The following is a 16,120-nucleotide window of genomic DNA, read 5'->3' on the forward strand; positions in this document are numbered from 1 at the left end:
AATACCGGATGTTTCTGAGGGAGATTGTTCACTGGGGGTGCTAGCTATGGCCTGGAAAGAGTCGTTCCCATCTGAATCACTGGGTATAGGCCGTGGTGTACTGATTAAATGGTGATCTTGTGTACGATTGCGCGAACCCCTGTGGTTGACAGATTTTTTGGGGACCCCTTTCTGAGTCATGGTTCTGTTCAATTGGATAGGGGTAATACGTGACATCAACACAAAGGCAAGGGTTTAATGTTTACAGCTACGTGTCCATTAAATGTCAGCAGGTATAGGATAGTTCAACTCTCATTACCTCCTATGGCACGGAATTCGAAGGGGGGGTGGCCCGTCCCGTCCTCCTCGGTCCTCTGAGGGCCACAGAGGGCCCGCCCTTTGCCCGGGCTTCTCCCGGGGCTTCCCGCGCGCGTCCTCGCGGGACGAGGGGCCACACAGACCTTTATGCGCCTCCTGGCGCGGCTTGATGAACGTGGCGGCAGCGTCGCCTGGAGCTGGACTACGGGGCTGCTGGGAAGTGTAGTTCCGGGCCGGCGGAGCTAAGCCCAGCCGGCGGAGAGGTCAGAGGGAAGGGTGCTGGCGTGTTCTCAGCGGAGCAAAGCCCGGACGAACACAGTCTCCCCCAAAACAGCAGCACCTTCGCCAGTTATTAGTGCTCTCCCCAGAAGAGGGGACTTAAAAAGTCTCAGAGATCTTCCAACATCCCTTAATAGAACTTCAATAAAGTGTTTCTTCTGCTGGCAAGAGCAGGTGCTCAATGCTTATGTCCGTGCTACTGATATTCTCGGCCCCCCCTCTACAGAGCCTGATAGGACTTTTTTCCAATGGAGACACAATAAGTGTAAAATCGGCGTAGCAGTGGCGAGGACAGCGAAAGCAAGCAAAGATGTGGTACTAACATTAGGGCAATTGTGGCAATTTGTGGCAGTAGCAACGAGCATGCACAGTCTCCCAGCTTGATCCTGGTGCTGGCGTTGGCATGGTGCACGCGAGACGCGAGCAGCAGCAGCTGGGCGGCACTTCACCTCCACTCTCCAGCGTCAGAACAAACCTTCGTTCCGTTCCGAAAATCAGCTGCGAGATGGGAGGTACAAGGGAGAGGTAGCAGTAGAGGTGTCAAAGTACCAGCGGCAGAGCTCCTGGTCAGAAATTAGCAGAGCAGAGATGAATCACGTTGCTCTGAATCAGCGAGCACAGCGAGCGATGTGCAGCGTTGTGTATCGGGCGGCCATTAGCGGGCGGGGCGGAGCTTGGCGTGTATCCAGTCACCTACAAGATGATGAGACACAAATCTTTTTCTCACAACCCTTTTTTCGTGTCCCGACTACAAACCAGAATCTTTTCCTGTGTAAGAACTGATAAAATTCCATTCCCTAATGATCTACTCTTGGAATACCGAGGCTCTCTATTGGTTGTGTATTTTTGTGCCAGCCCACCATCCATTAACCAGTCCTATTCTGTTCTAACATCCTAACCCCTGACCAACTACTTGAAATTTAGTCATCCTGTTCATCTCCAGTTTGGGTCTAGAATCATGTGTCCTTTTCACCATCACAGCAACTCATATTAAACTTCTCCGCATAGGATAACTCTGCCAACATCTTCCATTTGAAATTGTTACATCTCTCTGTAATACATTTGTTTCCGCACCCTGGATAGGTGCAGTGCCATAATGATGTGAAGCAATGTTGCCTCTTGTAAACACTTCAAACTGCCAAGCTAGTCTCCCATTTCGGCATAAACACATTGGGTACAGTGGCTATATCAAAACATAGGGCGCACTACAAGATAATCACCCTAGTATAAAAAGCCAGGCACAGTTCATCTCCACCAGGTCTCTCTTGATTGATATATTGAGACATCCCTGTTCGCGCCCTGCAGTCCCCAGATAAACAACTCCTCATTGTACAGACACTCCCATGTGGTGCCTCATGGCTCTGACTGTTTCACACTTGGAGACCACATCTGTGGAGCCAATCAGAACTACCCCCTCGCATCTCCCATCACCCTGCATAGAAACTGCAACATATTCTAAAAACCCACATGCTCAGTCTATATAAACCCCACCCTGACCTACATTTTTCCACTATGAACTTTGCTACTTAAAAATAAGTATGTGTATATATAATATACATATGATTACCACTATTATTCAGTGTTTGTTAGCATGACCAAAATGAACTGTAATGTCTGTATCATCATTGCCTCTACATTTATACCTCATATATCACCAAGTCATCTGTATGCTGCTTCTCCACCTATATAACTTTGTGATGTGTCATATCAGAATAACTATGGACAGCACACCTGTTTGAGGGACTACTTCTCACAATTAGCAAACAAATACATGTAAATAGGAGCTCTATATATCATATAGACTACAAATGTATGTCCATATGCAATATGCATATTTTACATCCTATAATGACATAGTGTATGGGAATACATTTGGTTCTAAAAATTGCATTCTCTCTCTGATTTAGAACGTATCACATCAATATCATGGTTCCTCATTGAGAAGTACCCAATAAAACAAACTGTATTTTATATTTGATTTGCTTCAGAGGAAATACTGATAGCTTGTTTCGGAAAGTGCATTTATTTTAGTGGCCTTGATCAGGACATTCACTTTTTAACCTACTATTCGAAGCTGTTACCTTCATTTCTATTCGACTTATAAACACTTATAAATTCTCTTTCAGACTATTATATTTATTAATCTATGGGAGTTAATTTTCATGAAAGGTCGGTATTGATGTGAAGTTTCATTTGACTGGGAAAATGAGATATAATAAATAAAATAAAGTAAAATTAATTTGCTAACAAATGCTTAAACAGTCGTTATGCTCACATGACTCAGGCCTGCTTGTCTAACACCTCAGTCATCGTTCTATGGTGATATTGTTTCTACACATCTCGACAGAACTTGCCACCACCCTCCTGTCAGTAGGTACTGATTACATTGTGAAGACAGACTACCTATCCTTTATGGACTGAGTAACCATGTGCTTATGGAAGTATGGCAATATAGTCTGTATTAGTACATGTGTGACACTGTGGAAAAAAATCTGAAATAAATTGTGGTGGAGCAGTTAGTTCATTTGTAAAATAGGTTTTGGATTACTTAATGTTTTATGTCCGCACATGCATTCCCTTTACTCTTTCCCACTCGCTTTGGGTGTTTTCTCTTGCAAATAATGGAAACCACGAAGAAAGTGCTGTACACATCGGGATTCAGTTTAGTTCATGTTTTCTCACAATTAAAACTGATGTTTTTCAAGACTTGTGCATACCACAAAGAGTTGTCAGCGGCTACAGCCCTTTTTGCCACCATTTGAAAGAGCAGCAATCTACCAATACAGAAAGACAGCACACCATAAGGTATGGATTCCCAGAACGTGCCAGAAATTGGGGTGATTAGGCTGATCATCAAGTGTTTCCCCAACAACTTAGTAGGGCTGGCACCAGTGCTTACTTAAGATCTAAGTAATCCCAAAAGGAAAGGAGCTGTGCATATAATAATTTGTTTTAGGGTTCAGGATTTCTTATTTTTCAGCTTGTTTAAGGCTAGGCTCTTCCTTTTAAGTTTGACATTTTGAAGGCTGTTGTCACACATTGTTTTCATACACATAATATCATAGCTTGGGTTAACTATCAGTAGACATTATCAGCTTGGGTGATATTAAGAGCAAACTGTGTTGCTATAACAGCCCATCGCCTTCACTTGCTTCATAGCATATCTCACAAAGCGCGTCAAACCAAGCTTGTGGATCTATAGAGCGGCTCTAAAGCCTGCTAATAGTTAATCCTCCTTTATGGCCGATAACTTGTCATGCACCATCTAGATGCCCCAACTAAATCTAAGAAATATAAGATACCTGTCTACAAGTTTTTTTTTAGAACGGCCCTGTGGAACTGTTTTGGGGTATGTCCAGCCTCGGCCCGTGCAGGTTAGAGCGGTGGGGCCGGGGGGGAGGGAAGGGAGGGGTATTTCGACAGACGGTGATGAGCGTACATTAATTAATTCATTAATTTTCCCTCGTCTGTTAAATCCCCCCCCCCCCCCCCCCCCCCCCCCCCCCAACCCGGTCCCACAGCTCTGACGTGCACGGGCCGCGGCTGGGTACGTCCGCATTATCTATGTACAACTGTTTTCCTCTGTCCTTCAATGGCAGTGTGTTGATTATTCTATTGGCATTGGCACTTACATATCTATAAGGCATTGTGAAATGGTGGATGTGTTCATCTGTGGGCATGCACTGCACAGATGCGAAACACAGTGGCTTTGTGAGGCGTGTTTCTCTTCTCTCTCCTTTGGCCGCAGTGTAATATAAAACAAACCTCTGAGTAAGGAGCCCAAAAATAATCAGATCCCTCTGTCTGTGGTTAAAAAAATATATTACACAGATGGAAAAGAAGACACGGCTCATTGCTAAAGGCAATTTTTAAGTAATTATTTCAGCCCCAAAGAAATGTGTTATGTGCCTTGGCTGTTAGGAAACGTAAGAGCACAAGGATTGCAGATCTGCCCCCCAACCAGACTCCCTCTCCCCTTGAAACAATTCTGCTTTAATATTCTGCTGCCAAATTTTCTCCTGTGTGGCATCAATCCCAAACCTTTCACACGCTACCACTAGGAAACAATTAAGGGTGCATGATCAGGCATCACTGTTTCATTATTTTTAGGGCTTAATTTGTGCCAGTGCTTGCCTGCGTTGGCCACCAGCATTCATTTTTAGGTCGCAGCCTACCAGACAATGCAGCTGTTTGGTTTTCTAAATACATCAAGGGAGCTGACCTGTGAATGCATTCTGCCCATTGCTTGCCAATGGCTTTGTGGTTTGTAACTCATGTTTTCTTGCTTTCTTTTGCTGGCTTTATTTGTTTAAGGCTGTTGCGCTTGAGTTCGAACCTTTCCTTGCCCAAACCTTATTTACAGTATCCTTCTGAGTTCTCCCTTTCGGTAAACTGGCCGGTAAATCATGTTCTTATCTAGTCACACTTGCTGTGCATTCAAATGTCATGCACTGTCTTCTGCGGGTGCTTGTTTACTTTTCTTTCTCTGACTTCAAAGTTAGAGGATTTATGTGACAATCTTGGTGGATACTGAGGGTAGGAAAGATGTTTTTTATAGCACACAACATTTAAATGAACTGTGTAAGTATTTAGGAATATATCAGAATTAGGGACACAAATGAAGCAAACATTTTGTTATTTCTGAAGTGTGTTGGAAACAAATCCTTTAATATAATCATTGCACTAGGTGATGCAATTCCCACGCTTTTACTGTGCACTGTATAGTTTTATTAGTAAAACTGCATGTCTATGCAAATGTAATGGTCATTTCATTTGAAAATGTGTTGTCTGTAATGGCAGTGTGCTACCACACAATGAACACTCCACTCTACTCTGCAACCCACCACTGCACTCTACTCTGGACCACTCCACTTTACACCACTCTACACCACTCCACGCCTCTCTACTCTACCCTGTACCACTCTACGTCAATGCACTCTTTGCCACTCCACTCTACACCACTCCACTCTTCGCCACTATACTATACACCACTCCAGTCTAAGCCACACCAAGCAGATCTGCACATTTCCACTCTACGCCACTGCACTCCATGCCAGCTCACTCTACGACAATGCACTTTACTCTGTAACACTCAACACGCCAATCCAGTGTACGCCACTCTACTCTGTACCACTGCACTCTATGCCACTGAATTCTACACTACTCTACTCTACTCTAAGCCACTACACTCTATGCCACTTTACCCCACTGCACTCTATCCTGCACCACTCCACTCTATGCCACTGCACTCTACCCCGCCCTACTCTTAACCACAGCACACTACACCAATGCACTCTACTCTGCAGCTCTGTACTCTACTCCACTGCTCTCTGTGCTACTATACTCCACTCTCCACCTCTGCACTCTGACACTACTCTGCAACAATGCACTCTCTGCCACTGAACTCTACGCCACTCCACTCTGCACTATTCCACTGTACATCACTGCCCTCTTTGCCACTGCACTCTTTGGCCCTATACTCTTCTCTGCACCACTCTATGCTACTCTACTCTGCGCCCCTGCACTCTATGCCACTTAACTCTACTCTGCACCCTACGCCACGCAACTCTACTCTGCGCCACTGCCGTCTGCATCACTCAACTCTACACCACTCTACTCTGCTCCACTGTAGTCCACTGCACTCTGTGCCACTCCACTCTGCACCACTGCACTCTACTATGCACCACTGCACTCTACTAATCACCACTCTAATCTATGCCTCTGCGTTCTATGACGCTGAACTGTACGCCACCAAATTCAATGTCAGTTCACTCTACAGCACTATACTCTGCAAAACCCCACGCCAATGCACTCTCCACCAGTATACTCCACACTGTGCAACTCCAATACACAACACTCTCTGCCACTCTCCTCTACAACATTCTACTCCACTCTTCACCATTCCACTCTACAACACTCCACACCACTCTCCTCTATGCCCCTAACTTTTAGCCATGGTGAACAGCAGCCACGCTGATCTATAACATGGCTAAAACACATTGGCAAAGCTAACATCTCTTTCATAGGCCAGACCTTTTCGCTTTGGAGCATTGGCAGTGCTTGTTGTAGTCTGGAACTTATTTTTTGTCGTCAGCCTTTGGCTCAGGGCAAGAGAGAGAACGCCAACAGTGGTAGTAAGGAGGAGGAAAGGAAAGACAGGAACCCATTGAAAAAAATAAAAATGGGCTGGGATGAGGAAGAGACTGCAGTAGTATGATAAGGAACCTGGAAGTGTAGGGTCGTGGATGAAACTAGGATGGGGCAGAATCAACTGTAGGCAGCTTTGGTGTTCCAGAACGCCAGCATTCCACAGGGCTACTGATGGACTCCTAAGTAAAACTTTGGGCTCCTTTTCTTTTTTAATGCTCTTCATCTCACCTTTTAAGCACTAGTTATTTTCCTTCTTTGTGGATACTATAGTTTATTTCAATTTGCCAATACAAGGGAATACAGGTCAACCAGAGATCTTTAAATGAGTATAAAAGATGACACAAATTAGTTTAGATGCAAAATGTTTCTTCGCGATTGTGCGTGTGGTGGATCCGTTGCATCATTTTGGTGGCGTTTCTGTGAATATCTGTAGTAACAAATATATTGCTACATTTTGATGCGCCTGAAACATTTCTAAGCTGCCACCCACAATGTGAAACCCCTGCAAATTGATTGTATTCAAAATAGGTCCTCCTCAATGGATACTCATTTAGCTACAGTTATAAATCTTGGGGGCGATCATCTCAGAAAAGCTTCTACACGGGGATTTGCATGAAATGCTATCCTGTTCTGAGTAAAACAGCATTTGTTATATAGGATCCTTTTAGGTTTTGATGGATGGTGCAGTGCCTACTCTTCACCAAGACAGCTGTAGCCTGCTGATGACAAATTAGAACAAATGTTTAAACATATATTCAGCGTCACCGTGCCCAACTCTTTGCTTTCCAAAAGTCGGGCATCCATCTTGTGAGTTAGCTAAGCATGTGCACCAGAATACACATATTAAATATGCTCACTTGAATCTCCCCTTGTCTTTTCTGAAGCTTTTCTCAGATGCACTTGGCCGAAGAAGCTGTGAATATGCAGAATGTGTTCAAGAGCCTAGCTAGTAAGGTGTCCACACCACCTGATAGGAACATTCATTCAAAGGGCCATGTAGTGAATGGTGTCATAATATGGCTTAAACCCCCAAACAGACATCAACTACCAATCATTTAAAAGCCTTTGTTGGATAAATGGATATATGTGCCACCATTCTTTTGAATACTTTAATGTATAGGCGATTTAGGTACAACACATTCGTATAGTACTCTCTGATCTATGTTCATGATAGCATCTCAGAAATCATAGCAGACAGTGTGTGACAGGTGACTAGTTAAAGTCCCTCTGGAACTGACTCTCGAAGAGAAAGACTTATTTTTAAATAATTAGCAAGATTAATTTTATTTCGTTTTATCAGTTTCCCTACAATAATGCAATCAATATTAAAAAATATATATAATACCAATTTAGAAACTGAGTGGAATTTTCCATACATCTATACTACTATTATAAAGAGAGAACACAACCCTTTTGGCAAGGTAAACTCGGGAACCACAGCGCCAATCCACACACCAGATACATCCTTGAAATTGTCAGGGTGTGTAGATGGACATAGGCTACATAAAATTAAAATAAAACTTAAATTAAAAAAATAAACTTTAAAAACAAAGTAGTCCCCTGAAAGAAGCGCCGGCCACGACGTCTGCGTCATGACATCGAGAGCGCGGGGAGGAGCGGCGTTGAGGAGCAACAGGAAGAGCGGAGGACATGATCGCGGGGAGGAGCGGCGGACAAGCGGTAATGGCCAGCGGTATAATCAGCAGCGCGAGGAGGAGCGGCGAGTAAGGTATGTGAACCTAGAGGGACGGGCCGAGGGACGTGACCAGCGAGAAGCGGAGGAGCAGTGGAGCGGTAAAATGAGCAGCGCGAGGAGGAGCGGCGAGTAAGGTAAGTGAACCTGGAGGGACAGGCGGAGGGACGGGCGGAGGGACGGGTGGAGGGACGGGCCGTGGGACGGGTGGAGGGACGGGCCGTGGGACGGGTGGAGGGACGGGCCGTGGGACGGGTGGAGGGACGGGGCGTGGGACGGGCGGAGGGACGGGCGGAGGGACGGGCAGAGGGACTGGCGGAGGGACGGGCGGAGGGACGGCCAAGCCTGAAATGCTGCCCCCATTCCCCTTCTGCCCCAGGCAACGCTGGGGCGGGCTGCTAGTATATTATAAACCCTTTAGATAGTAACCCAATGTTTTAGTCTAGCATTGGTTTGTAAACATAGGACTCTGCTTATTTTCACAAAACGGCTCTAGATTTCAAACCATTAATGCATGGTGACATGTGCCTTCTGTAGTCAGTATTAATGTGTGCTTTTTACAGAACATTTGATATTTTAATATTATTGCTGATTATTAATATCAAAATAAATGAGGAGGGCTAACTAACCCTCCTTGATGTTACCACGGGACAGTTTTTTCTTTACCATACCTGGGTTATGCAGCCCCACAAATATTAATTGTTCATGATTAGTAATAAACTCTTGTTTTGCTCCACATAGCACAGTTTGAAAAATAAATCCCAGTTAGGGCCAGTGTTGTAACCAATCACATCCTGCCCAAAAGAGAAATGCAACGTTGCCAATTTATGATAGTGAGGCAGGAAGACCTCGTAATTCTTTGAGAGAGAAATCTTCCCACTTTCCTGTTGCCGCACTATCCTCATAACTAAATGTAGATGCAGTTTCTCTATCGGATATGTATGCTTTTATCCTGTGGCCATCTAACTGCTGTCCTTAAGACACGCTTATATTTTATTGCCACTCAATTCCAAATTTATCAAGGATAGACAGATGTACCTCACCCTCCTTTGAAAAATCAAGAGGGGGGGGGGGGGGGGAGTTATTTCAAGTATATTAATATATTTTTTAGCATACTGGATTTGAATCCTACGTCATCCATTAACCTGGTTGCAATGGTTTAGTTTACAGATAGAAAAACAAAAAGACAAGATGGCAATGGTGCCTAGCACTCCATCATATTTAAAACAAACTTGGACAACTATGGTTTAACAAGCATCATACCACGTGACCTAGAATACTGAGCCTGCAAACATGAATACCTTTATTAAGTTAGTGGACCTACAAGTCTAGTAGCAGTTTTTTTGCTTTTCAAGCTCTATTCTGGGCCCCCTATAATTTCCCTCCATTGAGAAATAGTATGATCTGTTTGGCTCTGGATTGGTTATAAGACTCCAGTTATTAGCTGTACACTAATGGCTGGGACTCCTTGTCGCTGTTGCGTTCATGTTTGCAGCTTAGGACCCTACTATTGACTTCATAAGGCCCTTGTTGATTGGATGTGATAGGGTTTTTTAGTCATAGGGTGTGGACTGTTTACTAGTCTGGACATTCAACAGCTGGTGTCCTCTGATATTTAGGCTGAAGAACTTGCTATGACTCATTAAACCACATATCCCTTCGTTACTTAGGGATTTCTTGTAAAAATGCTATTGTACAATTTCAGGTTCTCAAGTATTTCTTAAATGCTTCAATTCCACCAGAACAACACAAAATAGTTTAACATTGGCCATGGGGCCCCAGAATTCTCTGCAGAAACTCTATTTCTTTCGAAGGTGACTTACTAATATAGAGCTGCCTTATTGTAACTTGCGGTGGAATCGTTGGTTACCAAACTTCTGGCATCAGATTCAGTAATGACTGCTCGGGCTGCGGGAGACATCAAACTGTTGTCCGTTACAGTGTTCACAAAGAAGAGACAAAGTGTGTTTGCTCATCTCACCCCACATAACCTGGGCAGTAAAACTCAGTCTTGAGAATGTGGTAACCCATATGGACAAATTCATATACAATGTTTTGGATCCCCAATGAAACAATAATTTTTCACTGGTTAATGAATGGATTCACACATGAATCAATTTGAATTCAATTACATAAACCTGCCTGCGGATCCAACTACCCTCTGTTATTATTGTTTTGTCTCTGGTATGCAGAATGAAATAGCAAAAATAACTACAATTATATTCATTAAATTGTATATAAACACATTGTACAATTTTGACATGCTACGTGCTCCCCAATTCCACACACTGCAAGGGAATGTATTGTCCTTTCGTTACCCCTAGCTCCTTTTTTACTATGAGGGTCCTTTCGTTCATTCTTGCTTCCTTTTCTATTTTGATGTAGGTGGTTACATGTTATATTCAACTGTTAATCCACCTGGAGGTAGCTGTAGAGTCAGAAGAGACCTGGGGCAACAGCCCATTTGCTTTAGCTTCGTATGACTGTACTAGTTATCTAGCGTTGTATCTTGTGGATATCCTCCTAATCAAAGGTCGACTCGGTCCACCCTATATCTGTTTAAGTCCTCCTCAGGACCAGGAAGGCAAAGGAACCAAAGCTTTGATGTAACCCAATTCACAAACTGAAGCACTTATCAACTAATGTATACAAGTACACAACAAACAAATGGTACTTTGCGCGAAATTTATACGCAATGACAGAGACCAAATATGCCATAAGCAATGAGCAGACAATGTGGTTGAGCCTAATTTCCTGGAAAATTGACATAAGCCATTATGCATAAGCATGCTAGGAAGTTATCCTGTTTAAATTAAAACAAGTATTAAAGAAGGGCACCACCAGAACTAGAAACCATAATGCATCTACGGTATATAAAGCCTGGTGTATTCCATGTGAAACCTCCTAGTGCGAGTACTTAGAACATATGTCGATATCAAGCCAAACTTGCAGACGTAGTAGATAGTTACATCCGGATAGTGTGGGCTCCTCTCATTACCAATTACATCAATTTGGCCTGTAAGACTGGTCTACCGCAGTGTTGGATATCTGTGATTATTGCCCGCGTGTTCAACAAGTGGAGTCATAGAACCCTTGATGCTATCACACAATTTCTCTTAGTTAAACTGGTATTCATTCCAAGCTACAATATGCGTTCAGATCAAGACTTGGGACGATGGGACAGTGCCTCAATTCGCATCTCCTGATTAGCCACATACACCATAGCCAAACATAGCCCCTATCATCTATCCTTCAGAGAGCTCTCCTATGTTTTCGACAGAGTGGTTCAGTCCAAACTTTTGACATCGCTGGAATCCATTGGGGCTATATAAGGGGCTGGTGTATTTTTTGATGGCCCTCAAATATGACATCACTGCCTCTCTCGGATATGGGTAAAATGGAGAATTTACAGACTCGTTTGGCCTGAGCGTTGGGTTGTGCAAGGTTGCTTTCTTGCCCCAATCCTATTTCTACTATATGTAAATGTCCTAGATGAGGTTTTGATTGGAATGAATAGTGATGGGCCTGTTATTATGAATAGGCCTGTTCCCATGTTAACATATGTAGATGATGGTGTTCTATTGACTAGAGCATCCAATAGGCTTAGAAGCCTGCTGGATAGCTGCATCGACTTTATTGGCATGTTGAATTTGGAAGTTAACCAACCAAAACATTTGTTATGGTTTGTAGACCGAGGATTATCAAAATGAGATTCTTGACCATCGTGGGCAAACCACTTGTGAGAATCAACGAGTCTTCCTATCTTAGAGATATGTTTTATTTGGGTATTACTTGGTCTTCATGTATTGCAAAGACCAGCCCATGCTTTTCAAACTCCACTGGTTTTGTGTTCAACTTGGATGCGACCATAGGTAAGCAGCCTATTACATCTCTTCTAGAAGTGTATTAGAGGAGGTGTTTATGCGTGCTTACCCATGGGAAAGGTTATTGAGGTTACAAAAGAGTCAGTGGTCTGAAGATGAAGAGAATAGAGCCTGCAGACAGTTCCTAGGTCTTCCTTCCAGCTCCCCACCTTTGCTATCCACGTGGAATTTGGTTTTGATTAATTGGAAGATCAGATTGATCTGGCCCTATTACTGGTGTAGTGTTCAGTTTGGTGCAACTCCCACGATTCATTTAAGGAGGAGGTGATTGAGGACCATTTGTCCTGCATGATGATAACTGTATTCCCTTGGTGGATTACATAAAGCAAACGTGCCTAACTCTGGACAGCCCAACCATTTTCTCTAAGACTCGCAAATTATCCAAAATGGATAAGACTTGGATCAAAAGTTCTTATTTGGACTGGAGGCAGTGGGAAAGGGAGGCGGTGAAGTTGCCAAAGATCCAGAATCAGGAATACATCTTAATTCAAACGACCTTAGGCCTGAATTCATACTTGTTGTTTATGACTAGCACGTGGGGCAGGACTCGCCTAGTCAGGTTCAGGATGGGGATTATTAGATGTTAGCTTTGTTTTCCCGTGGGGCAGTATGATTATTCATCCATACTTTTTTGTCCATGTGATGAAAGATCTCCCAAGAGCATCCTTTACTTTACCATTTTTTGTAGGTTTTATCATTACCTTTAATCCCCATCCTGAGGCACTTTAGTCCACCCAGGTGCAGACCAGAGCTATTGAAAGACCTATTATCCTTAAAAGTTCTTGATTTGGATGAACTGTTAAAATTTGGAACCTGCAGAGAGGGAGTCTCATATCAGATCCCTGTGACAATGGTTTGGGTGGTTTCTTGCTTTCTTGCAATTTGAATTTTGTCTGTCAGTTTTCATTGTTATGGCATTTAGTGTTATGTGGTTTACAACTTGAGTATTAACTGTATTCCTTTGGTTCTGGTCAACTGTATGCAGGACTGCTAGGGGAGGCTGATCTGGCCACTGTTTGCCCTGATCCAAACTTGTATCTATTTCTTTTTGTAACTCTGTTTATTGCGCATTTTCGTGCATACAATATATTGTACATCATTTTGCATAAATCAGAGGCGGGTTAAATTGAAAACGTCAAGCCGATTGCTATAAGCCCAGATCAACAACAGTTTAGTTCCCTATTATATTGCAGGTTCTGTAGACTAATACTTCAATAATATTGGATATCTGACATGAATGCAAAATAAATACGGATCCGTGGACATGTTAAGCGATAAAACCTTTATTACAATTACATTTGTTAGAGTGAGCCTACACCTGTCAGGGATAGTTTCTCAGTACCAATCACTGTGTAACAGCATATGGGAGCATGACCATGGGACACCTCCCATGCAATGGGTTTCACACTGTTATGTGAGACGACTAGTGGGTGCCTCAGGTTCTGGTGTAGGTAATCTACATCGTGCACGTCGGCCTGCAGTTCTGTCAGAAGGGTGTCCTATGCATCCGCTACGGGATATTTGTGCAGCCCCTTAGCTTCTTCTTGGTGTAGTGCCCTGGTTGCGGCCTGCGCTCACACACTCATGGAGAGTAGTGTTGCTTGGTCCGTGAACCGAGCAGTGGCCCAGTTTCTCTTGGTGCGGTGCAACTGGCCCAATAAGCAAGTTCCTCAATTATGTAGTGTTGCGTGTGCCATGCATCTGGCGAGGTGGGCTGTAATCGAGGGCTTTAAGTGGGAAGATAAAATTGGGGGTCTCTCGAAGGGGCATGGCCAATATAATTAAGGGCGTGGTTTAAAAATACATAAGCTGAAAATCTGTGCTAAGCATATTGTGAGCCGGACTGGTATTTTGCTGCTTCTTTCTTTGCATCTAGAAACATAACACAAGTAACATTACACCTAGAACAGGCCACGACTATTGGCTTTGTCAATGGTTGTTAGCTCCATTCGTTAAATAAGCAACAAGTACGGTTTTGTTGTATATAACATTGAAAATGCTTCCGTTCTGAAATGATGAGACTGTGAAATAACTATAACGAGTCTCTTAAAAGTTACAACAGAGGCAGTGAAAGGTGGTACTGCTACAGAGTTAAAAAACAAGCATTTACAATGCAATGGTCTCGGCATTGTTAATGTTAGAGCCATTGGCATTGCTAATGACATTATTTTTTTTAATGTTTTTGTTTTGAAACCCTCTAGGCCGAGACCTAAAAAGGGGGGACACTTGTGCTGACAAAGCTTATGGATCTGGCTGAAGTATTCGGTTAAGTGTTTGTTAATAGTTGAGCAACTTTACGTGTGTTTGCCCCGGCTGACATAGAAAGAAAATCCCAGGCTGAAGCAGTCATGAGCTACAATAATATTGAAGCAGGTCCCCTTGTCTAAACAGTCTCGATTAGAAAAGCTAAACTTAGCTCACACATGTAAAGAAGAGTTGTTTAAAAAGAGCGATGTGATTTAAGTATGAAGTCTCTAAATTGATAAAACAATGTAACCGCCGATTCTCTGAATTGCTGAGTTATAATTTGCATTTGTTATGGTGCATAAAAAAGAAAAGCATTTCCCTTACAAGAGATCTGCGGCATATAATCACTTTCCTACAGAACCTCATTATAAAGTACCTATCTCGTGCGAGCACGGTCAGTGTGACCCATGACTCTAAATAGCGAGCCCTAAAAAATACAGAACGGAAGCCTAGCTAGCATCTGGAGATGTACAGGCTATTAAACATCTGTGATAAAGTGTGCTTTCACTCCCTGGCCATGCTTGTACTGAATTACGATGTTTGTTGTTATCCAGCTCAAAGGCAGTCATGTATCTACTTTCGAATGATGTGAGGCAAGAGTGGCCCCGCTGACACTAGAACCTGCGATCATGGAGTGAAACGCAAATTAACTCTGTATATGGATGCTTGAGTCCACCCAGCTACCAGACTCGAACTGTGTTTATTCCTTACAGTGTGCTAATAGGGCATGCTACCAGTTAGTAAATGTGCAGATTTTCTTTTTTTCTTTACCTAATGTGTTTAAAATTGTATGTCACTCCATCCCTCACTTACAATTATAACATGGGGTTGTGCTACACCCTTGCCCACACTAACCCCAGTACTGCGTAATTGGAATGGCCTGGCATCCTTTGCGAATATCCACAAAGTCATAACTCCGAGGGTGCTGTCTTTCCATTCTTTCCCACCCCTAACTCTCTCAGAGAATGCATACCACATCCCCTCTAGGTGCCTGTCCCACAAGAATGCAGAGATCACTGCAAATGTTGGTGAAATTATGCACTCTTAAGTGCCGTTTTTACAGGCAAATCTAAACCGACCCCGTACCCGGTTTTGCATGTAGACTTTGAAATGCTTTATTTTGATGTATTCAAGTGAACCAACTTTGAGAATCTGCCCCTTGGCAAAGAGTCTAGGGTTGGGTAAACGTACCGGGGCTGGAAGGAACCTTTGACTTAAAGATTGCACGCAGATGCCTGCTTCAGAAACATTAATCCACTGAGCTATCTTAATTGCTGTACAAGCCAAACATTACTCCCTGTAGCAGCCCTGCGCAATAACCGCTATACCAAGACTACGTCCAAAGCTCGTTTCCTTGTCTTAAAAATAAATACCTTACGTTCTGGAAGGTACTGGAGTGTAAAACGCACACGCTGAGTGAGGTAATATTTAACTTGAAGGGTCGTGACAAACGCACCAGGCATGGAGAATCAGAAATGCAGTTGCATCGTGATCAAGATGTTCATATTTAACATTCTGCAATCTGTGGTACGATGTTATCTTGTGAGTGTCTGTTTCCCGCACCGGGAAT

At 43.3% G+C, this 16,120-nt stretch overlaps 1 protein-coding gene across 3 annotated transcripts in view; it reads left to right on the forward strand.

Moving 5' to 3' along the window:
• Positions 1–16,120, forward strand: part of PPP2R3A (protein phosphatase 2 regulatory subunit B''alpha) — a 1,213,285-nt gene that overhangs the window by 455,800 nt on the left and 741,365 nt on the right. The gene's annotated exons all lie outside the window — the stretch shown is intronic.

Source organism: Lissotriton vulgaris, chromosome 11, assembly GCF_964263255.1.
Source record: "Lissotriton vulgaris chromosome 11, aLisVul1.2, whole genome shotgun sequence".
NCBI classification, from domain to species: domain Eukaryota; kingdom Metazoa; phylum Chordata; class Amphibia; order Caudata; family Salamandridae; genus Lissotriton; species Lissotriton vulgaris.